Source organism: Delphinapterus leucas, chromosome 16 (assembly GCF_059928025.1).
Source record: "Delphinapterus leucas isolate spDelLeu-1000000601 "Yukka" chromosome 16, BTC_Dleu_Yukka2, whole genome shotgun sequence".
NCBI classification, from domain to species: Eukaryota; Metazoa; Chordata; class Mammalia; order Artiodactyla; family Monodontidae; genus Delphinapterus; species Delphinapterus leucas.
In genome coordinates this window covers 80,118,885-80,141,363 of record NC_143144.1, presented here as the reverse complement: position 1 = coordinate 80,141,363, position 22,479 = coordinate 80,118,885, and the positions used below count along the sequence as shown (strand labels likewise).

The window sequence follows — 22,479 nt, the reverse complement described above, 5'->3', positions numbered from 1 at the left end:
TTTGTGTGGATTCCAGCGTGCCCCACCACAGGCAAGACACACAAGTTTCATTACCCCAAGGATCCCCCCACCCCACCGTTCCCCTTTTATGGCCACACCCACTTTAGGTGGCCCAGACAGTTCATGGCCAACATACATGGTGGTAAACGGGGCTGGCTGACTTCCAAGACCCAGCTTACTCAGAAAATTCTAGAATTGGAGTGTCCTGGCTCCTCCCCTGTCCGTAAACCCTGACAACCAGTAGTCTGTTCTCCATCTCTGTAATTTTGTCCCTTAAGAATGTTACAGAAATGGAATCAAATAGCAGGTAGCCTTTTGGGATGGAGTGTTTTCACTCAGCACGGTTCCCTTTGAAATTCATTCAGGTTGCTGTATCACTGGTCTGTTCCCTTTTATTGATGAGGAATATTCCACCCCAGAGATTTTTTTTTTTTTTTGGCTGCATTGGATGTTCGTTGATGCACGCGAGCTTTCTCTAGTTGCAGCGAGCAGGGGCTACTCTTGGTTGCGGTGCGCGGGCTTCTCATTGCGGTGGCTTCTCTTGTTGCGGAGCATGGGCTCTAGGCGCGCCGGCTTCAGCAGTTGTGGCTTGTGGGCGCAGTAGTTGTGGCTCGCAGGCTGTAGAGCACAGGCTCAGTAGTTGTGGCGCACGGACTTAGTTGCTCCGTGGCATGTGGGATCTTCCTGGACCAGGGCTTGAATCCATCTTCCCTGCATTGGCAGGAGGATTCTTAACCACTGCTCCACCAGCGAAGTCCCCACCCCAAAGATTTTTGATTCAGTCTTAGACTGACTGGAGCACTGGGTAAGAGGAAACCCATCATGGAGACCTGGGAGTTGCAAAACAACTCTTCCTTCACATGGACTCTTTCTCGATGTCGGGAGGAACAAGGCGTCTCCGGCCTCTGCTAGCCTGCCCTGGTTCTCAGCAGATGTCCATGGGGTGATGTTTGAAGAAGCTTGTGCCCTGATGGCTTGGCTGCTTTGGGAAGCCAGCAGAAGAGGCCGCCCTTCACCTTTTGAGCTTTGTTCATCTGTGTTGTGTGTTTTTGCACAGTGCGCATGGATTGAAACAAAACTTGGGATAAAGGTTATTGGATTTTGATGTTTTATTAGCACTCATAACAATAACACAGGGGGTTCTGGGCTGGTGCACAAGGGAAGTAAAGGCTGTGTGAGCATGATTTCTTTAGAGGAAGCCCTAGGCACCTAGGTGGCTTTGGCCTGCCTTTATGAGAACTGTTAAAATGACATACCCCGAGAATCTAATTTCACAGTGAGAATTTTGAGCCATTGCTCCTTCAGAAAGCACATTTATTTGCACTGTGTTTTAAACATATATGCGTGTGTATTTACACATGCATCATATCAGTGGGGACAGCATTTATGAAGTATTACTCCCATGAACATCTGTGCTAAACGGTTGTCTGTACTTTCAAAGTTAATGAAATGCAACTGAGCAATTAGGCAGCGAGGAAGTTAGTTCAGGATTCCCCGCGTTATTTACTTGACAACATATGCATCAGTAGGTCGTAGTTGCGTTTTCTTCAGAAACTCTGCGGTTCTTTTTTTCTAGATCAAGCCTGTTAAGCCCTGAAAACTCCACCCGGAGCTCAGGATGGGCTCGTGCAGCTGGGATGGGCTGTAGGCAGGTCTGGCCTTTGGCTTTTCTCTTCTTGTCCTGGATTCCTTTGGGTACAAGGGGGCAGTATGTGTGTCAGGGACCATCACATCCTGGTGGTCTGAACTCTGGTCGGAGGTGAAGGGGCTGTCCTGATGTGGGTATCAGGCTGTTTGTGTGGGGAGGTTCCCCATTGGTGGATGTGATGCTCTCTGAGGTCCCATCTGGCTCTGGGATTTATTCTTAAGACTAGAATTTGTTGCCTCTAAGGGGAAAAATATTTTGGACCCATGAGTTTACTTTCCATTACACCTTTGGGGTCTTCACTCACATTTGTGTTTGCGGAGGTTCTCTGTGTATTGTTCTCTGTGACGTGCCTAGCGCTGTAAGTGGATTTTCAAAAGTCAAGTCATTCCTTTGGTTGCACGTACAGCAGCTGGTCCATTTGATGGCAGTGATGCCCTTCACTTTAAACTTAAACCTCCCCTGAACCTGTAGGTTCGGGTTTGAGTAAATTTGGTTTGAAATAAAACTGAACCTAATTTCCTCTAGGCCTTTTTTTTCTTCCCAGGACTCTGGGTTCTTGAATTCCCCTGGTCTTGTTAGGAAAGCGTTTGTTAACAAGTATCTGTTAAACATTTGAGTGCCTTAGTGCTGAGCTCTTTACCTGCGGCACCACGTGCAACCCCACATTCGAGGGGAGAATGGTCACATCCTGGGCTCAGCCTCCCCAGCTAGAGGTGAGGGAGCTTTTCTAGCGCCACTTGTGGCCTCATTCTAATGCTCTTCACTATTGTTTGGTCTCCAAGGTCTCTAAGATAAAAATCATATTCTGTCCCTGCCCACATGGAGCCCACGTGACCAACTAAACCAGTGACAAACCTGACGAAGCGGCCGATGCAATGCCTTCTACACATATAAAGGGGTGGGGATGGAGGTACAGTTACGGAGAGCTAGGGTTGGAGGGGCTGTTGTTACTCGGCTGAATTAACTTTCCCCAGCTTCCTCCCTGCTCAATATTCCGCATTTAGTCCATTGATCCTTAGCGTTGGTATCTAAATCCGGTCACTCTTCTTGTGAGTAATTTTTCAGGGCTTGTGGACTCGGCCATTTGATTCTCAAGTCATATATATATATATATATATATATACACACCCCACACACATATATATTTTCTGCTTCTCTCTACTCATTCTTCTGCAGTCTAACCTGTGGCTGAGAACTTGGCTGGAGCCTGCTAAGTCTGCCTTGCTGCAGTGTCTGTCCTCTCCTGCAGGCCCTGGGGGAGCCAAGGGATCCCCACTGCATGGGTGCCCTCACCGCTGCCCCTCAGGGATTCTCCCAGGTTGCTTGGCCACAGGAATTCAGATCTATGCGTTGGCATTCCTAAGAGGGACACCCTGTTTCTAGATTAAATTTGCATGAGGTTGGAGGGGATATACCTTTCTTCCTTTTAAACCCACCTTGGCAGTGCAGCTATTACTTAAAGACTTAGATCCTAAATAGAGCCACTCTGCAGTGATGCTATGGCCCGGAACCAAGGCAGCAGCTGTCTCTCTGCATCCCCAGCTTCAGCTCCCTCTCCTGATGTAGAAGCCCACATAAATTCACTGTACATTTTCCAGACTGTAGGAAATCTGCTCTTTGCAGAAAATGGAGAAATAGAGGAAAATATGAAGATTAACGTACAATTTTTATGATCTGAAAGACTTATATTTTAAAAATCACCTTAGCATATGGAGAAATAACTTCTTTTAACACCTTGGGTGTTTTTTCTGTCTCCTGCATGGTATGCACACACTAGCAAATGACATTCACCGTTTAAAGAATATTTTAAAATTTATGTATACCATTTGGAGTCTTATATTTGTTTTTCCATTTAACCTGTAAATGTTTTTCCTAAGTTGTGAAATATTTTTGAATTTTTTAAACTAAATAATTTGTTGAGATACAGGTATCATAATGTATGTAGGTATAACATGATAGCTATTTGTTTTTCTCTATAGTGTTATCAGGAAAGATAGTTATCCAACTATTTTCTGTTTCAGGGAAGCATCTTAGATGGTTTATTTTTATGTGAATCTTTACTCCTCCTCTAATTACTCCCTAGGGGTAGAATGGGGTGGGGGGGGATGAAATCTAACTTTTCAGAAAAGGTGCCCTTTCACACTCCCACTGAAGCGTGGGGGGCTGTTTGTCTCACCAACTCTTCAACATTTTGCTCTTGTCATCCCTGGATTTTATGTTACAGATTGTCAGCTTAATAAGTTTTATGTTGCTGTGCTGAGCATCGAGAGACCCTCTGCTTACTGTCTGACCCTGTGCCCCTTGTCAGTCAGAGTGTCAGTGGGGTACCTAAAGAAAAGGAATTCGGGGGACTTCCCTGGGATTTCGCCTTCCAATGCAGGTTTGATCCCTGGTCAGGGAGCTAGTATCCCCCATGCCTCAGGGCCAAAAAACCAAGGCGTAAAGCAGAGGCAATATTGTAGCAAATTCAATAGAGACTTTGAAAATGGTCCACATCAAAAAAAAAAAAGTCTAAAAAAGAAAAGGAACTCAGCACCTCTTCTGCGCCCTCCTCCCTACCTGGGAGAAAACCGAGGCCAGGGCATTCATTTCAAGATGCCCTACTGGTTCGTGGTTGCTACTAGCTGGGCTCTGTTCTTGGGCCATATCATCTCTCTTCCACTCCCAGCAGGTTCCGGAACCTCTCCTAGAGGCGCGTGTGCCTGGGCTGATAGCTTTCTTGTTCAGTTACTATTTGAAACCACAAAAGGCCACGTACAGGTGTCTCTGATTTGACTTGTGGGTTTACATCTCCGCTGCCTGATACATTGGGCTGAGACCTCAGGGGCCAGGCTTCCCTTTGAGCCAGGCTGATTGGAAGAGGGTCCTCCCCCAGCGAGGACTCCCCCACTCCTCTGGGCACTTCAAAGTTAACAGGGCGGCTTCCCAGCTTGTCTGACATTGGGATAGACTCGTGGGGGCCCAGCCAGGCTTCTGGGGACCGGGAGTCAGACTGCCCAGACCCGCTGCCTGCACGTTCAAGGCCAGCTGGGCAGTTTGGGGTGTGGGAACGCAGCTTGAATTCACAGGATGACGTCGTTGTGTGTGTGGTTGCTGCTCACTGAACCACTTTTTTTTTCTTTCAAAACTTGGCTCCTGTTGTGCCGAATTTGCAGCACCCGTTTATCGATTTGCTTTCCGTGTCCATTTTTCCAGTTGTTTCCAATTCCCCCCTGCCCCGCCAGTCTGACAGCCTCATGCCCTTGTTTATTTCTCCATTGCTGGAGCCACTGAGAACAGAGCCTTTCCCCAGAGGATTGAAGCCCAGCTAATGCTGCGAGGCTAGGCAGTTCCTGGTCCCCTGGCTGGGCTCAAATCTGCCGGCTCTGTAGGGTGGGTGCAAAAGCAGAAAGCTGAGAGGCAGCAGAGGAACGGACACATTAATTGACTACACCTGAGACAACACTGAGAAAATATCCTATTTTGTTTTCCTTAAGAAAGTGGCAGAGTTCCAAGACTTCCCTTACAGTTTTCCACTGCCTCTCCTTATATTTGAAGACAAGAGTTCTGGAATCTTGACTGTTGGGCCTTTTCATGTTCTTAAAACTTAAATGCAGCTGAACATATCTAACATTACAGAATTTCCATAAGCATTCTCTCTACAAAGACTGTATGTAAAGTTTGTGCCCGGAGGGCATTTTTCTTATTGAAGTTGAAACTCTTGCACATGGCGGGGTGGGCAGTAATAATGAAGTGTTGATTTGACCTTAGGTGTCTTGACACCAGTGTGGCTGTATAGGGACATGGAAAGAATTAGCTTTCAGGGTCCTCCTGCCTCAATAAAGGAAAATTGTTTCCAAGCTAATTAATACGGTTTATTCACTATTAGGCAGTAGTACGTGGAATTGGATTCTGGGAAGGAATGATGCAGCTGAACTAAGGGGAAAGTACGTCAGGTCACACCGTGTTAATTCCGTCTTGTCCAGCGTTTCCCCCTTCAGAGGACGTAGTCTTTTCCTTGGTTTTCCCAGTGTGACAGGCACACCAGAATTCCACACTGCTTCGTGCCTGATGGGCTAGGCCTTTCTGGGGGTGCGTTAATACTGAGAGGCTGGGCAGGCGCATAAATACACGTGGGGAGGGGAGGGGGGCCCTTCCCAGGTGACTTGGGCTTGTGCCTTCACTGTGTCAGCCTGAGGTCCTGGTTAGGGGCAGATCACACACGTGTGGCTCCGAGTTCTGAGTGCGGGGAGAGGCCACATCCTAGCAGCTGCAGGCCCCTCCCACTCCCCATGTTGCTCAGAGATGCCTGTCTGTGCCCCCAGCAGCCCCCCAAGCATGCAGCTCTGGTTACCCCGCCCAGTCAGCTGAGGGCAGCCGGAAGCTATCCCTTTGTGGGTCCTTCTGCATCCCTGGATGTGTGGCAGACCTGCTGAGGGTGGTCAGGTGTGAGCCGGGAGCTGGAGGGGGTGGGGGGGGGCCCGGGCTGCTCAGGGGTCCCGTGGAATGTATCCCAGGAGCCGCGGCCCCCGGCCTTGACTTGGCTTCTGGCACCTCTGTCTGGGCACGTCCCGCTTTGGCCAGAAGGACTTCTTTCCTGCTGATAGGGGCAGGTCGGTTTTAGGGGGCGGACATTTGGTTTCTCTGTGGATTTCTGGGTCCCGCATCTACTCGGGACTTTTCCCCGCCTGCCGCCCTTGAACTTGAGATAGTTGTGAGGCCCTGCTGTGGACACGTGGGCAAGCCCCTGGCACCCGCGTCCCATGTCCTCACATCCTCATCGTGATTCCACCGTGGAGGGTCACTCCCCTTTTACACAGATGGACACCCTGAAATGGTGCTGCGTGGCTAGTGTGTGCAGCAGGAGGGGTGAATAGGTTGACACAGGGCTTGCACGCGGACCTTCAGGTCACCACGGCTCCCTTGAGCTGGGGCTCAAGTTCCGCGTCTGTGGGTCCCTCTTGCAGCAGCCCATGGGCAAGTGGCTCCTTCTGCCCTGAGGCACTGGTGGGCAGCAGGTTGCCCCGAGGTAGCTGTGGGCCCTGCAGCTGTGAGCGGACCAGCATTTCCTGGAAGGCGATACATCATCACTTCAGCAGGGCTCAGTCTTACATTCGATAACAACAGGTGCCGTCTTGAGAGGGCCAGCCAGCAGCGTCCGAGCCAAGAGGACATTGATGAGAGAGAAGGCCGAGGTTTCTGGATGGTTCTTCCCCCGGTCCTTTGTTCCTTTTCTGAGCACAGCCATGCCCGCCGGACTGTCACCAAGGGGAGGGCGAGGCCCCCCGGGGGTGGGGAGCGTGTAGGCCCCTCAGAGATGTGGTGAGGAGTATTGGACTCTTAGGCCAAACAGGAACCGTTTATCTCGTGACGTGAGCAGAGACTGGTTTGGCTCTCAGCAGACTCTGACGATGACAAGCCTGTCCCGTGTCCTGGAGCCGCGCGCCAAGCCTGCTGAGGACTGGATTTACTGAGGACTGGCTGTGCACAGGCCGAGCGCCGAGCTCCCCGGGCGCTACCACTGTGAAGGGACCTGGTCACCCGTGAGGCGGATGCTGCCTTCTCCGTGTCAGACAGGACGGAGTCCCAGGGCGTTGGTCACCTTGACCCGTGGAGCCTGGGCTGCTTCTCTGCAGTGTCCTGTTAACTCCGTGCTCTCCCCTTTGTCCTTTCCCACTGGCCCCTCTATTGCAGTAAATCTGTGGGGGCCAAGGGATGATTCTGCAGACTACTTTCTGGTTCTCTGTTGAAGCAGTAAGCGTGCATGGGGCCCCCTGGATCTGAGATGAGCCCGGCGTGAAGGAGGGCAGGTTCCAGATAAGGCCAGTGCTCTCCTCAAGCCTGGGCCTCCTGCTTCTGTCCAGTTACCACATTAGGATCTCTCTCTGGCTAATAAATGTCCAAGCCAGGCCTCACTTTTGCTCACTGGCCAGCCGGGAGGAGAGGAAGCAGTGGGTGAAGGGGCCCCCACCTGCCATAGCAGGACAGAGGACGGGCGTCTTAAAGCCTAGATGACCCAAATACAAGTCAGGCAGAGCAAAGAATTCAAGTGGGGCTCAGGCAGGCCCCGAGTGGTAACAGGAGCTGACACATCAAAGCGTTAGAAGCGTTAGGAATAAGTTCATGCAGAGTAAGTGCAAGTAGGTGGGCACTTGGTGCTGAGGGGGAATGCCGGGGCGCCCACGCTGAGCCTGTGTGCCCCTCTTCTCTCTCTGGAGTTTGGATGATGCAGGCCACAGAGCAGAGCGCAGGAGCCGTTCTGAAAGAGGGCGAAATTCAAGTGGGGGCCAGACCGGTCCTCCTGGAATGAGCCGGGGCAGAGTCTCTCAGGACCACCCCTTCCAAACCTTTTTAGAGCGCATCTCATTCAGTTTCAGAAAAGTAGACTTATTAACTATAGACCTACAAGGTAATTTTCATATGCCCGACTCAGTGTAAGAAGAAACTAAAATTCCAGGTGGTAGGGACCCTTCTAGGCGATGTGTCGTGAATTTATAAGTTTCCTATATGAAAGCCCCAGCCCTGGCTTGGACTCCACCAGGCTCTGGGTACTGCTGTTCCCTCCCTGTGTGTGCGTGCGTGCGTGCGTGTGCGTGCGCGAGCGCGACCCCCTCATCGTCATCAACTATGGGTGGAACACATTTGCCAAGTGACGTTTAGTAGATTCACCGAGGTTGATCATACGGGCCAAAAATAGATGCCCTTTTCCTTGGCCAGAAGCAGCGAGTGAACTTGGAGCTGCCTGGCATTTACTGGCCGAGGCCGAGTTACTTGGTGGAACAGCCCGCTTAGCTTCCTGGGGCTGCTCGTGTAGGAGCGGTGGTGATTTTAATTAGCTAAGTCGTTTCTGTGTCTTGTATACTCCTAGAAGTTCTTGGAGGAATCCTGCCAAGAACATTTCCCCTGGCACATCTGCGGGGCACTACTCCCTGTTGCACTGTCATCAAGTATCTACGGAAACAAGTGTTTTTGAATTTTTAGCCTTTTTAGCCTTTCCGTAGCTGCATTCTTTTTAAGCACTTCTTTCCACCTTCACGTAACAATGGGCACTTGCTTTAAAGATTCTGACAGTCTTCCAAGCTTTTTAACGTTCTTAATCCACTAAATAAGCCGTCACCGTTCGCTCGGGCAGTCTGCAGGCTCTTCTGAATTTTTGGCTTAAAATTCCGTGAAATGTCACCAGCCGAGTTGTCTGTTCCTTGTTTAATTATGAAGTATCTCAACTATGTATCTCAACTATGAAGTATCTCAAGGAAAGAACCTGTGCCCACCAGTAAGATTAGGTAGGTGTTAACATGTTGCCGTTGTCTTCAGACCTTAGTTGAAAAGAATGTTACAGACAGGTATATATATATATGCAGTTATATATGCAGTTAGTTAAATATTTGATTTCCTACTGTATCCCAGACGTGGAAGACTTTGGAGATGAATAATGCGTGATCAAGGCATTTAAACATTTAGAGACTTGGCGATGGGTAGAGTACGTCACAGCCTGGCAGTCAGGAGTGAAGGTGTCACAGATGTCTAGGGTATGGGTTTTGAAGGGTGGACGAGAGTTTGCTAGGCAAGCTCTCGCTGCCTCCAAAGGCTGGTTCCTTGGCAATAATAGATGCTTAGTCAACATGAAACTTACTGTGTCATTAGAGGCTTGGAACTACTGAGAGCCCACGCCCGTCCCTCCTTCCTAGCATTTCAGAGGCTGGGATGTCTCTGTTCTCCGCACCCATCTCCCTTGAATTGGAAAGTTGGGGGCGTAAGGTGGTGTGGAGGCACAGTGGGAGTGAATTACTTCTTGACCTTGGGTATTATGGTAACCCTGACCATGGGGACCACTCTGTTCCTGCTGTGAACTCTTGTAATTGCGAAGTAGGAGCTGGCTGGTGTCAGGACTTGGACCCTTCCTTACATTAGAGAGAACACAGGAGTATGGTTTTCTTTTGAATGGTTTGAAAAGTAGAGTGCAGCTGGGAAACTGGTTACAGTAATTTCATACATTTAAAAAAATATTAATCAACTATTTGTATCCTGACTGATTGTAAGGTGAGCTTGGAGATGGTCAGGGATGGCTGCAACAGTTCATTCTCACAGGACTTGAGAAAGGACTACCTTAAAACACAGACGCCCCTGGTGCCATAGCAGCTCCAATATTGAAATTGCATCTGTCCTTCATGGGAAAGGCACAGAAAAGGTACCTGGACACGCCTACTGCCCAGGTGTTTGCCTTTTCTGTCAGCCAGCTCCGGGGAGGAGTAACTTCCTCGCCTGCCCCCTCTTACTGCTTTGTGTGCAAAGGAAGTGGTTCAGCTAATGTGGATGGTCCCATGTATTTCCTCTTCATTCCATGTATACTAAAATAAATGTGAGTGCTGTTTAATGCATCACCTCATTTCATATTGCCTTTGCCAAGAAAGTGCAATTTTATCAAACATTAGGATTGAATTCCTAACTGAGTAATCAATTTCAGTAGCAAGTTAAAGCACCTTCCCTTAATGACAACTGCAACCGTTCATCAGTTACAGTGGATTAACAGTTGTCAGCATTTATGCTAATAGCACTTATAAACCGTGGGCTTCTGAATTCCATATTTCTCAAACAGTTGGTAAGACTTTTTGCTGGAAGATAATATGATTGTTTTGTCCCTTTGCTTGCTACTTGGAGATGCAAAGAAGTTAAATGACATTTTCACGGCGATGACACAATATCACCTTCTGGTTTTGCACACTTGGCTTCGTGTCAAAATAGATGGAAAGAGTTCGTTTGTTCTGGTGCTCTACTGTTTAATTTGATCTGGTGTGTGACTAAAGCAAGACAAATAGTATTTTTAATGAAGCCATTTAATAACCTCTGGTAGCTTAGAATCGAAGGCATTGGAAAAATGCAATTAAAGGATGGCTAGATGTAAACAAGGAAAAAATCACTGCTTCAGCTTCACTGATCCAATTCATTTTGCTTTCAGGGTTTCATCGCCTTAAATGGTTTTGAACCAATGAAGCTGGATTCTCTTAAAAAGACGGAGAGCCCATCGTGTGAACTATAGAGTTTGTGGACACATTTATATTGGTGAGTTATTGTAAAATATCTCCAGGTAAAAGTTCAGGTTTTTCAAAACCCCCTTTGGAATGTGTTTTCAATTTGTTGATGACTGTGGATCGCTGGCAGCCTCAGGATGTTTCATCGGGACGTCTAATAGCGGGATCATATTGATTGTCTTTCAATTAATTGCATCTGGTATTTTCATTTATCAAAAGCAAAATACACGTAATTAACTCTGAAGCAATATAGTTCAGTGTAAAGTGATTGTTGCTGCTGCCGCTGCTGCTATAGAGATAAGTCAATGGAAATTACACCAGGAAACTCGAGTCAGGATGGAGCCGTGTTAGGACTTCTCGACATATTAATTACAAAGAATAAAAATGAATTGGGGAAACAGTCCACGCCACCCCGAGTGGCTTGGGCAAAATGATAGATGGACGTCTTTAGGGAGACAGCAGCTTGCTGAGGATGGCACATCTTTAATGAGCTAAGATTTTTAGACTTGCCAACCTCTAGGATGTCTTGAACATAGAATGGTTTTTTTTCTGGTGGAATGGATTAGGGATGTGGGATGTGGGCTGAGGAGAGCCTTCAACTGTCTGCTTATTTGGAGTATGGTTGAGAAAATACCAATGAATAGAGTTCAGTCTTCCCTCCATAGCAAGGACTTTTGGGGGTCCTGAGTTAATTTCAACATGCCTTTAGCCATTTCCCACAAAACCTAGATCTTAGACTCTCAAAGTGGCAACTTCTCAGAAATGATTGATTTTTATCCTGTTGAAAAAAATGTTTTCTCCTTGAGCTGGCAATGTCACCTTAAAGCCAGAAAAAAGCGTGTGAGCCGTTTCTCACCGTTCTTTCTGTCAACCCCCAGGCTTGTTCCCTGCAGTATTGAGTAGGACAGACCCTCAGGTTTGGAGAAAGGTCAAAGGCCCACAAGGAATTTGTACAACGGATTCCCTGCCTGAGAATCCTGGGCAGATTCCAGCACACACGGTCTGGAATAAATAATAACAGAAAGAAATGTTGGCCTTAAAATGCAGCCTTAGGCACGGCTTTAGCCGGTGACCGCCAGGGGGCCCGAACTGACCCTCAGTCTCAACCCAACCAGTGGGTGTGGCCCGGGGAAGGGTCTCACTGCCTTTTCCCATGGAGGAGGGTCAGTTGCCAACACCGGGGCTGCTGCTCCGGACCTGGGCTCACGGAGCCCACTCCCCAGCAGGTCCCTCTGGGAGGCCTTATTTGTGACATGAGTAGTTGTACTGGGGTGGTCCCCATGAGCCCCCGCCTTGTAGAAACCCGGAAACCTTTCCCAAGAGTGACCTGAGAAGGCTGCCCCGCCAAAGGCCACGGCAGAGCATGAAGTTCACAGAGGGTTACTTATCAGAGACGACTCCGTAATCTTTGAACAATTCTAAGAATCTTTGTACTGGGGAGATGAGAAACTAGAAATATCAGTGAACCTTCTTTTGGGGGTGGGACATGGGTGTATCTATTAGTCATGATGGCCACTCTCAACCGTATACACTCAACTTTGCCTTTTAAGGCCAACATTTATTTCTTTTCTGGCTCTCACTCATTCTTCTAAAAGAAACCTTTTTTTAAAGACCCTGTGTGCTGGAATCTGCCCGGGGTTCTCAGGCCGGGATGTTGTTGTACACATTCTTTGTGGACCTGGGGTTGGTGGGGTATTAATTCCAGGATTGGGTAACGGCACTGAAGATGTTTTCAGTGGGTCACAGTGATGGGAATCCATCAGACCCCCACGGTTGTCCAGTTCCATGTCCAAGCACTGCCAGTGCCCGATCCTCGAGTCCTTCACAGAAAGTCACCCGAGGTTCACCTGAGGGAGCGTCTCGGCTGGGTGCCAAGACTTGAGAGTGATGCTTGGTACGTTTTGTAGACACCACGGGGTTGGAAAACTACTTCTCTAAAGATAAGAATGTGGAAATCCACAGTATAAGGATGAAATGGGCTTTTTAAATATCAAGAAATGGTTACATAACAGCATTTTCATTTGACTCGACCTAATAATTGAACCACTGCGGGATCCTGTTTATCAGTGATCTCTGTCTCAGAGAGAGGAACATTGACATTGCATAAATGCATCCAATATCAGAATGAAATTGCAACACCATTCCTGATAGCAAATTTTTCCCTAGCACCTAGCACGCGCACACAATTGGCCTTGTACAGTGGTTCTCAGCACTTATGTGTTTTGGGCATAATTTGGGGTAACAGTTTTTGATAGCAGTCTGGAAGAGCTTGAGAAGCTCGGTGTAACGTTGGCGTTGGCCCTCATTAGAGCATGGCCACCATGCCTGGAGGATGCCTCGTGGTGTCTGTGACCTCACCCACATTGACTGTGACCCCGATGGCCTGGCTGCTCCCCAGCACTGGGCACCCTGCCAGTGGTTTAACCTTCGTCCCTGACCACCCCCCTGTACACTCACAGGGTGTGGTTCTCGCGTGTCCCAGAAGCATGTGTTAGTTCTTGGCTCTTTTCTCTGTGGCTTGTCACTGTGCCCAGTACATTGTACCCCACTCGTTGGATGGCTACTCATTCAGCCCCAACTGCAGTCAATACCTAGCAACACAAGAGGGGTATCTTGAATTGCAGCCAGAGCAAGGGACCACATGTTGATTTCAACCTGGTAGCTTACCTGTTGAGATCTCCTAGACAAATCCTTTTTAATGTAGGCAGAAGAGAAGGAAATAGACAAAAGCCACAAAATTCATGAAAAGTCACAGTCTTGGAATGGCAAACCTGTGTGGTGCTAGAACCATTTATACGTCGTTTTTGTCCTCTTAGTATATTTGTGCGTGCCATCACTTAAAAGCATTCTATTTCTATTATTCTAGACCTGATAGTCTGGTTTGTGGCTTTTTTCTTTTCATAACTTCAAATCAGACATGTCAGCCTCCTCCCCCCGTGCAAAGAGGCTCATTTGGTCATCACTAATGAACGACAACACGCTACATTGAGATCTGTTGCATTTTGTTCTGCTTTTACTGTCCATTCTGTACGTCATCGCTTGCTACAGTGAAACCCCGATGTGCTCCGTGGTTCGCTGACTTCTGGAACCAGACTTAGTTCTCCAGTGGTTCAGATGGGCCATTGTTTTTCCTTGTGCCATTTTGTTATTAAGCATTAATATTGGTAGCGGTACCAAGTTACCTTGTAATTTTAACAAAAGCGTCAGGGAAAAATAAGTGCTTTTTGTCAAATGTCTACAGCTAAGTGGAAATGCAAATCACAGCCCTTAGCTTTTATTCTGTAAAATGATGGTGGCGTAGCGGTGGCTGCGGTTTGTCAAAGACGTGACAGCGTATCCGGCTGCCGCACCCAGAGAGGCTTGTGCACTGCTTTATGTTGACAGATTGCAATGATGATGTGGAAGCTTGACCTGCCCCACAAAGCCCCAGGGAAAGGTGATCTGAGGTTCCCCTGGTGCTGGTGACTCAGAGGGGAGGGCCTTGCAAGGTCTGTTGTAGGGTCCAGGCTGCTCTGATCTGAGTGTGGCTTTAGTGGGCCAGTGGGCCCCATTAGGGCCTCTGCCCTGTTTCTGCCAACACAGCTTTCTTCCCCGCAAAACAGAAGGGAAAGTATTGCTTTACTCCAGAAATAAATGCCTACGCCTTGCAGTGAGTCTGACTCTCGCTGCTTGAGCACTGGAGGGAGCTGGCTGTGGTCATGCTGGGCCTCGTGTTGTGGCCTCCAGGGTCCCCTTGAGTTCTTGGCCTGCCCTGGCCGTCACCCGTCCACTCTTTCCATGCAGCCTGCACTAGGGACGTGTGATCCTGCTCCGGTTTTTAGGCTAGAGGCACAACTGCCAACATCGGAAAACACAAACCAGAGCAACATACGCTGGGCCTTTCATCTCCAGGGGACTCTCTAGATGAGAAACAGCCAGGAGGCCGAGACGGGGGCAGCAGGGAAGATGTTGGTGGAGCTTCGGCCCCTGCTGTCTGCGGAGAGGGGAGGAGGGGTGGGGTCTCAGCTGGAGCTCTGGGGTCTTGGTTCTTGCTTGTGTTTTATTCATGAGCTGCAGATCCAAGTTCCTGTAGGAGCCCTTCTCTGGGAGGTGTTGATTCAGCCCTTGTCCTTTCCTCCAGGGAATTTCCAGGTCCCAGCAAGGCTCCTGGGTAGGACCAGAGAGATCATCCACCTAGTCCCTTTGTTCTGTTTTCAAAGTCTGTCCTTGTCCCGGTCACATGGGGGTCAGGCCCCTAGCCCCTACCTTCTGGTGGGTCATTTTCTGCTCTGCTGGTGCTGTCCCCACCTCCCAGCCCTCAGGACTGGTTCTAATCAACCAGCAAGGCCAGGGAGGCCCGGAACTCTGTCATCCATGTGTCCGCAATAAGCTAGCCTGCCTGTACTTCCTGGGGTTCCCGGCCAGGGAGGGTCTCTACCAAGCTGTGTTCCTGCTGGAGGTCTGTGCCTGGGAGGGATGGCTCCTTGCGGCCATAGGAGAGCAGCGGGGCCACGGCCCTCTCTCCTGGTGGAGCAGGGCTTGGGTCAATACTGAGCATGCCATACAGCGTTGCGCGCGGACACACTAGGTATGTGGCCCTCTCTTCCCAAGATCCTATAACCTTGGCTAAGATCCCTGTTTTATTTTTATTTTTTTTTTGCGGTACGCGGGCCTCTCACTGTTGTGGCCTCTCCCGTTGCGGAGCACAGGCTCTGGACGCCCAGGCTCAGAGGCCATGGCTCACGGGCCCAGCCGCTCCGTGGCATGTAGAATCTTCCCGGACCAGGGCACGATCCCGTGTCCGTTGCATCGGCAGGCGGACTCTCAACCACTGCGCCACCAGGGAAGCCCCAAGATCCCTGTTTTATCAGCGAAGCACTTGATGCTGAGATCATATGCCAGCACATGGGGCCCATGAGTAGACCTGCGGCTTGGACACTGATGGTGTAACCCCAGGCTCAGGGTTCCCTTGGTCCCTGCTGAAACACCGCAGTCCTGTGACTTGCTTTGCCAGTATGCAGGATCCCTCTGTAGTGATGACTTCGTCGTGATGACTTCTGGGGTCCTCAGCTTTCTGGGAAGTTCATGTTCTCGTGTGCATGGTGGAGTCCATCCCTGCCTCAAGCACTTGGTCCGTGGGAAGGGGGGCTGACTATGGGCTGCCCCTTGTCCCCAGGGGTGTGGCTGTGTGCGGGGAAAGCACCTCTAAGGCCAGCCACGATGGGAACCTGAACAGACCCCACACAGAAGCATTTCTGCCCCTGGCCTCCCAGTAGACAGAGGAACAGCAGCCCCAGGTTATGGGACAACTAGAGGCCATTGTCACTGGTCTGCTCCTTACCATTTCCCTGGGACGTGGAGCATGTATGTGTGAGAGGGAGGGAGAATGGGAGGAGTGGATGGAGGCGCGAGCCTGCGCGGGGTAAGGGCCAGGCATGTTGAAGGAAATGATAGTTCATGTTTGCTATAAGTTTCAGACTGAGGATGTTCATGTCACTGTGTGAGTGGGTGGGGAAATGAGCTTTCTCATTTAAAAATGTTTGGGTCTCAGTCCAGCGCTCTGGGTGTCATTAATGGGAGAGGAAGAGCTTATTTCTTTGTATAAATATTTTTGTTTAGCATTTGTATGTTACCACTGCCAATGTAACTACTATTTCTAGAATGCATTGGGCCAATAACATCTTTTTAAAATATAATCTTACTTTTAGGTCATTTTGGTGATCATTCCATTTAGATTTTTGTGGAGGAACACAGCATCTCTCCAGGTTCAAGTGTAAATCTGGCATTACTTTCAACTTAGCCTCAAATTCCTCAGCTGCAAATGCTAAGGAAATACTCCACAGCTCAAGAAATAGCCCACACGTGATGCGGAAAGAACCGGGGTACTTACAGAGTTCTTCATCATTTAATTTCTGGATCCTGATTTGGTGCATTTTCCAAAGTAAGGCTTTAGGAAATGTCTGAGGATTCAGTGGTCCCTGGTGGAGGTTGTCCCCAGGACCGTTGCCTGCGGCTTCCCCCTTCCCTGGCGTCCACCTAACAAGCAGCTCAACACATTTGCTTTATTGATTGATTGATTCCTTTATTTTTGGCAACCTTGGCAACTCCCACCTGGACCCGTGCTGTTAAAAACAAAGTCTTCCTGGTTAACTGAACACATTTGCAATTCACTCTTTCTACGTAGCAATTAAGATAATTCCCTTTAAAAAAAAGAGATAATTCTCTTAGACTCCTACCAGTTAAAGATAAATAGGAGGTTTAAAAAGAAAATGCTTCGCAATTCATTGGTTTGTGCGTGAGCAGGCAGACTGGTAACAGACGAGAATGTCTGCCGTGAGTGGACCCTGTGCAAGGAGTAAAATGGGACATTTTTTCTGTCGCTCTCTTCAGCAGCAGCCCGAGCAGTGACATTTATACATATTTCATAACGTGGTTCCTTTAGACAGAGGGAGCAAACAAATCAATTTCTCAGCAGTATACTGTGTAAAGGAAACAGCAACAACCTGTGGGGTAAGTTACAGAAGCTGTTAAAATTAATTATATTCGGCAAGAAGATAGAACGTTAGGGAAAAAATGCGAATGTGTGGGGGTGAAACACACAAGCCACGGATGAGTAGCAGTTCCGAACATCTGATGCCGGTGCTTAATTTCCATTTCTTCATATGTGTCTACTGATCAACTCCAGTGGCTCCCACCCGGGACCCCCCATTCCGTCTTTTCTCGAGGCTGGTGGATCAGATGTCCTCGTGAGCTTCCAGTTGGATCCGCTTAGAGCAGCCTTGATTTATCGGACAGTATTGTGCTGTCTTTTAATATAGGAGATTTGCAGAAAATGAGTTCGTGGCAAAGGTATCTGGTTCCTGTGTCTTGTAACTCAATACCTGGTCTGTGGTCGCCTCCCTTCTTCTGGTTCAGCTATACATTGTTTAACTCAAAGGAAACCTTTGTTGGCCTGGGTAGGGTGTAACCTGCAACTCCTTGAAAAATTCAGCTGAAGCAGCGGCAGGGCAGCGATCCATTTCGTCAGGTCCGGGGCGGGGGGGCTGTTTGCTGGGCGGTGCTTTCGTTCTGGATACCAGAGCCTCAAAACAGGCCTTCCCCCCTCTCAGGAGGAGCTTTGGGGCAATGCAGGTTTGCTGGGTGCCCCTCGGTTCATCCGGTCACGGCCACCTGCGTCCCACCCCTTCTGCAGACTGAAGACAGGTGTCCACAACCCAGGAATGGAAATGTGGAAGAAGCACTGTGGGAGGGTGGGTGCGCAGTCCTGCAAGATACCGACTCAGGATGCCCTTGGCCTCATCTGCATCTCTTAGTCAATATTGATAACCTACTGGGCTTGTCTTTGCTGGGTGCCCATCACCCCCCTAACACATTTGGGTCCTCACTCATGTTCGCTGGTGCAGGAGGGTTGCCCAGTCATTATAACACAGAAACCCAGGACTTCAGACTCTCTGATGACACTGAGGCTTCTGACTCTATCAGGTGGAAGTAGACAAAGGTTCTGTGAATGGACTCGGATTCAGGATTAGTACTCTGTTAACATGGAATCTTCCAGAGTGATTTTCACAAGCTCTGTGAGGCAGAGGTCACGTCTGATGCCCTCATGGTCTCCTTGATTTTCTGTACATGGTTCGCACGTTACAGATGCCACAGGACTCTTTTTTGAATGAATGAATCCCAGGCTGCAGAGGGACCAGGGAGGTGTGGGATGGCTGGACCTGTGCAGGAACCGTCCCAGCATCTGTCTGGAAGGAAGGGTTGATTCTGCGTCAGCTGGGAGTGTCTTCTGCTGACGGAAGGCAAACCAGCATGGTGCACTACCTGTTTGGAGGAGGTGTATGTGCTCTGAAATAATATGTCCATGTTCCCGAGCTTTCCGCGGCAGGGGAGCATGTCCCTGCCTCCCCTACTTGCAGGTGGGACACAGGTGGGGCGGGGAGTTTGAATTCTGTGTAGCTTGGGGACCCAGCTGTACTCTCCTGTCCTCTGGGGTGCTGTGCTTGTGGTGGCTTCCTGGGTGAGGGGGAGTTGTGATTCAGCCGCCTTGATTGAATCTGAGCTGGGATTACAAGGACCTGTAGTCCCAGGTCCCTTGGGACTGAAGGACAGATGGAGGGTGTATCAGATTCCTTCGTGGACCCATCACGGTGGCTGCGTGCTTTGCCTGCCTTTGGAGATTTGGAAACTGGTACTTTGTGTATGCGTATCTGATGACCCCAGTCCCATGTTTGTTAAAAACCCTAACTTTGAGAGTACAGGACTCCTGGCCTTTCATAATTCAGACTCACTTCCACTTCCTAATTACAGCAGAAGATGACTCTAAACCACGACATAGGGTTGCAGCTTCCTCTAGAAAAGAGGGTTCTTACTGATTTGTACTCTGATCTCCCACAGGATTCAGTGGCAGCACTGCAGAGGCCTGTTGAAGGCTGGAAAGCCTTCTGCTTGCGTGTTTAAATAGAGCAGAGTGATGCGGCCTTAGACTTGGCTGGGAAACCGCCCAGCTCTTTAGTCTGGGATTGCATCATAACAGGCATCCCTCCAGAGCCCCATGGCTTTGGCACCGCCTTCTTGTTTTTTTTTTTTTTTAATAAGTTTATTTATTTTATTTATTTATTTTTGGCTGCATTGGGTCTTCGTTGCTGCACACGGGCTTTCTCTAGCTGCAGCGAGTGGGGGCTACTCTTCGTTGCGATGTGCGGGCTTCTCATAGTGGTGGCTTCTCTTGTTGCGGAGCACGGGCTCTAGGCACGTGGGCTTCAGTAGTTGTAGCACACGGGCTCAGTAGCTGTGGCTTGCGGGCTCTAGAGTGCTGGCTCAGTAGTTGTGGTACACGGGCTTAGTTGCTCCGCAGCATGTGGGATCTTCCCGGACCAGGGTTCGAACCTGTGTCCCCTGCATTGTCAGGCGGATTCTTAACCACTGCACCACCAGGGAAGCCCACCTCCGTCTTGTTTTTGCACAGGGAAGGTAAAGATTCCAGTTGCCAAGGCGAAGACTTGGCCATCGGCTTGGTGGTGGGTGGAGGGAAAGGTACTGAAGGCAGTGCCAGGAAATGCTTGCGGGGCGTGTCCTGGGCCACCTCGGATGGCGCCAACCTTGGGCAAACTAAACCCCTCTGCACTTAGTGCCTCTGAATCCCTCTCTGTCAAATGGGGGTGAATAGTAAGTAGTACTGAATCTCAGAGTAGCGGGAGTTCAACGAAACAGTCATTGAGGAGGACTTGGCACGTTCCTGGTACATTGTAAGGGCTTAATAGAGAATGACCACCACCATCGTCATCATTATTAACAGCATCAGTAAATGAGATAGTCATTCATTTCACTTAGCTTGGAGGGGAGCCCTGGTGACCTGCCGACGGCTGGAGGAGCTTGGAGCACAGAGTGTGTCTCTCCAAGGAGGCACCTGTAGTCTGGCTGATATGAACATTGAGATGGAAGATGCATAGAATTCTAGACTTCCTGGTCCATGGCACTTCTGTAATGTTTTCCTCCTGGGATGTTGGAAGTGGAACCCATCTCCTTTCCCACCAACCTGGTAATGATGTTTCTTTGTCAAGGAATGAAGGTTTAGGGTTCCCTGAGGCCTTTTGCACATGTTGCACATGTTGAGTTTGAGCTCTTCATTTCATGAGGGTGAGCTGATCCGAGCCACAGCGGCGCCGAGGTGCTGGTGGCAGGGTACTGTGCCCAGGTGTGACTGGCTACCTGTCTGATGATGTGTGTCCTTCTCTGGGAGAGGGTCCCCATTCTCCTGTCAGCGGCTCAGGTCTCTGCAATTTGCCTGAACGTTGAGCGTGACCAGCAGGGCTGAGGCCGACTTGGCCTGACCCTCCCCAGCGGTGACCGGGACAGCCGTGGAGAGGGGCAAGCACATGGGGCTTTATCCTGAGAGCAGCGCTGGGAGAGGCCAGTTAGCACGGCTACTTCACATGAAAGGCTGTTAGATTCAGGTCACCGGGTTTGGACTCCTGCATTTTATGGCAAAGTCTAAAAATGCAGATTTGTAACAACCAATGTTAATGAATTCAGACTGTTTGAATTTCACACTGAATAATGGCTGGAATTATCAGAGCCAGGGGCTTATGAGATCCTTGGATCGGTGTAATCTTTTCTCAAGATTCAATTGATAGATAGCATGATGTAATATCACATTACTTTTATTAACAAGCCTGGCGATAAAAGAAACACACTTATTAGGATAGGAGAATTTAGTAAAAATAGTAGTAATAACAAGACAGTTTGGAATGTGTAATCTATCCAGTAAATTTCAAGATGCCACATCTCATTTAAAATGCAGTGCTGTGCCCATAGATGTTGAACGCAATACCTCTGTACCCTAGGGCTTCCTGGTTTTTTTTTTACATTAAAAATATTCTATTTAAATGCAGATTTTGATTTGCAATCTAGGAAGAGAAGTATAGGAAGAAGGACAACTGCATCTTTTAAACCAATTTTGGTTTCATGGTTTCTTATTCTGCCTGTCTTTCTCGTCCCCACCTTCTCCTCCCCCAAAGGGTGATCTCTAAACATACAGGTTTAGGAAAATGCATAACGTTTCAGAGGATAATAGCATTGTTATAGCCTTGTCTGTCTTAGAATTTTCCTCCGCACACATCCCGCCACCTCAAGCTGAAGAAACACTAAGGGCTCCAGATTTCCTCATAGGGCAGAAGCTTGAGAATTTCTCTCTCTCTCTCTCTCTCTCTCTTTTTTTCCCCCAGTATGTATGTATGTATGTATGTCACGTATGTATTTATTTAGCTACCTACGTCAGGCCTTAGTTGCAGCAGGCAGGATCTTCGTTGTGGTGCGCAGGCTTAGTTGCTTCGTGACATGTGGGATCTTAGTTCCCCGACCAGGGATCGAAGCCGCACCCCCTGCAGTGGAAGCACGGAGTCTTAACCACTGGACCGCCAGGGAAGTCCTGAGAATTTCTCTTTAAATTGAGCTAATTCACAGGAAATGAACCCATATCCAAGAATACACATTTGTGGTAGTTAAACTATTTTCCTTTTAGAATTTATTGCTACTAATTCTGTGTGTGTGCATGTGTATTTATTCCCCCTGAATTCTATCCTTCCATTGCTTCTCCACATGCATTTCAAGTGCCTTACCTGGAAAACTAATGGAACAGCCATATTGCAGGGCACAGATGTCAGGAATTTTTAGGGCTTTTCCTTTCTGAGCGCAGAAGTGACTAGTTTGATGTGGAGCTTCAGTTACCAAAGAAATGGATTTATAGCTTTTGACATTCTACTCCTAGAATTAATTAGGTGGCTAATCATTATAAATACCATTTTCTTTTGCTGTTGTCTCCATTTAATAGAGCATCTCTTGCTATACGCACTTGTCAGTTTCAAACCGAGCGCTGTGTTTTGGCTTTTATGATCTGTCAAGGGAAAATGAAAGTAAATTCTTTATAATATGCTAATTGATCTATTTGGGAATTTTTAGATATAGGCAACATCTGTGCTTGCCAGTAACACAGTTAATAGCTTCCAATCTTCAACATAAGAAAATGTTTTCACTGTATGTGACCTTGCTGAGACCTGCTGTGTCCTCCCCAGGGCTTGGCCGTGTGCAATTTGGGGTCCTTTCCTAGGGACCTGAGGCCATGTAGAGGATGGCCAGCTGTAGTCTTGTGCCCCCGTCCCCACCCCAGCCTAGGCCAGACTGGCTGGAGTGAGGGGTTCAGAGCAAGTGACTTTGGGCTCGGGCCGTCCTCAGAACCCTTCTGTCTTCCTTGGCGATGCCACCTGCTCTGGTAGCTGGGCACCTTTGTGTTTTCCCTTAGGCAGTGATTTTGGCAACTCGAGAGCTTTTCTTCTTGCAAACCTGTAG

At 48.7% G+C, this 22,479-nt stretch overlaps 1 protein-coding gene across 5 annotated transcripts in view; it reads left to right on the top strand.

The window, feature by feature from the left end:
- Positions 1 to 22,479, top strand: part of CTBP2 (C-terminal binding protein 2) — a 162,414-nt gene that overhangs the window by 37,390 nt on the left and 102,545 nt on the right. For 2 of the 5 annotated variants that reach the window (XM_030759224.2, XM_022568487.3), the window contains exon 2: positions 10,584 to 10,687. The exons of 1 other annotated variant lie outside the window; for it this stretch is intronic. The gene's annotated coding sequence lies outside the window, so the exon portion shown is untranslated. Of the gene's footprint in view, positions 1 to 7,764; positions 8,911 to 9,399; positions 10,688 to 22,479 lie in introns of those variants that run through there. 2 more of the 5 variants (XM_089898331.1, XM_089898330.1) reach the window with 2 other exon arrangements.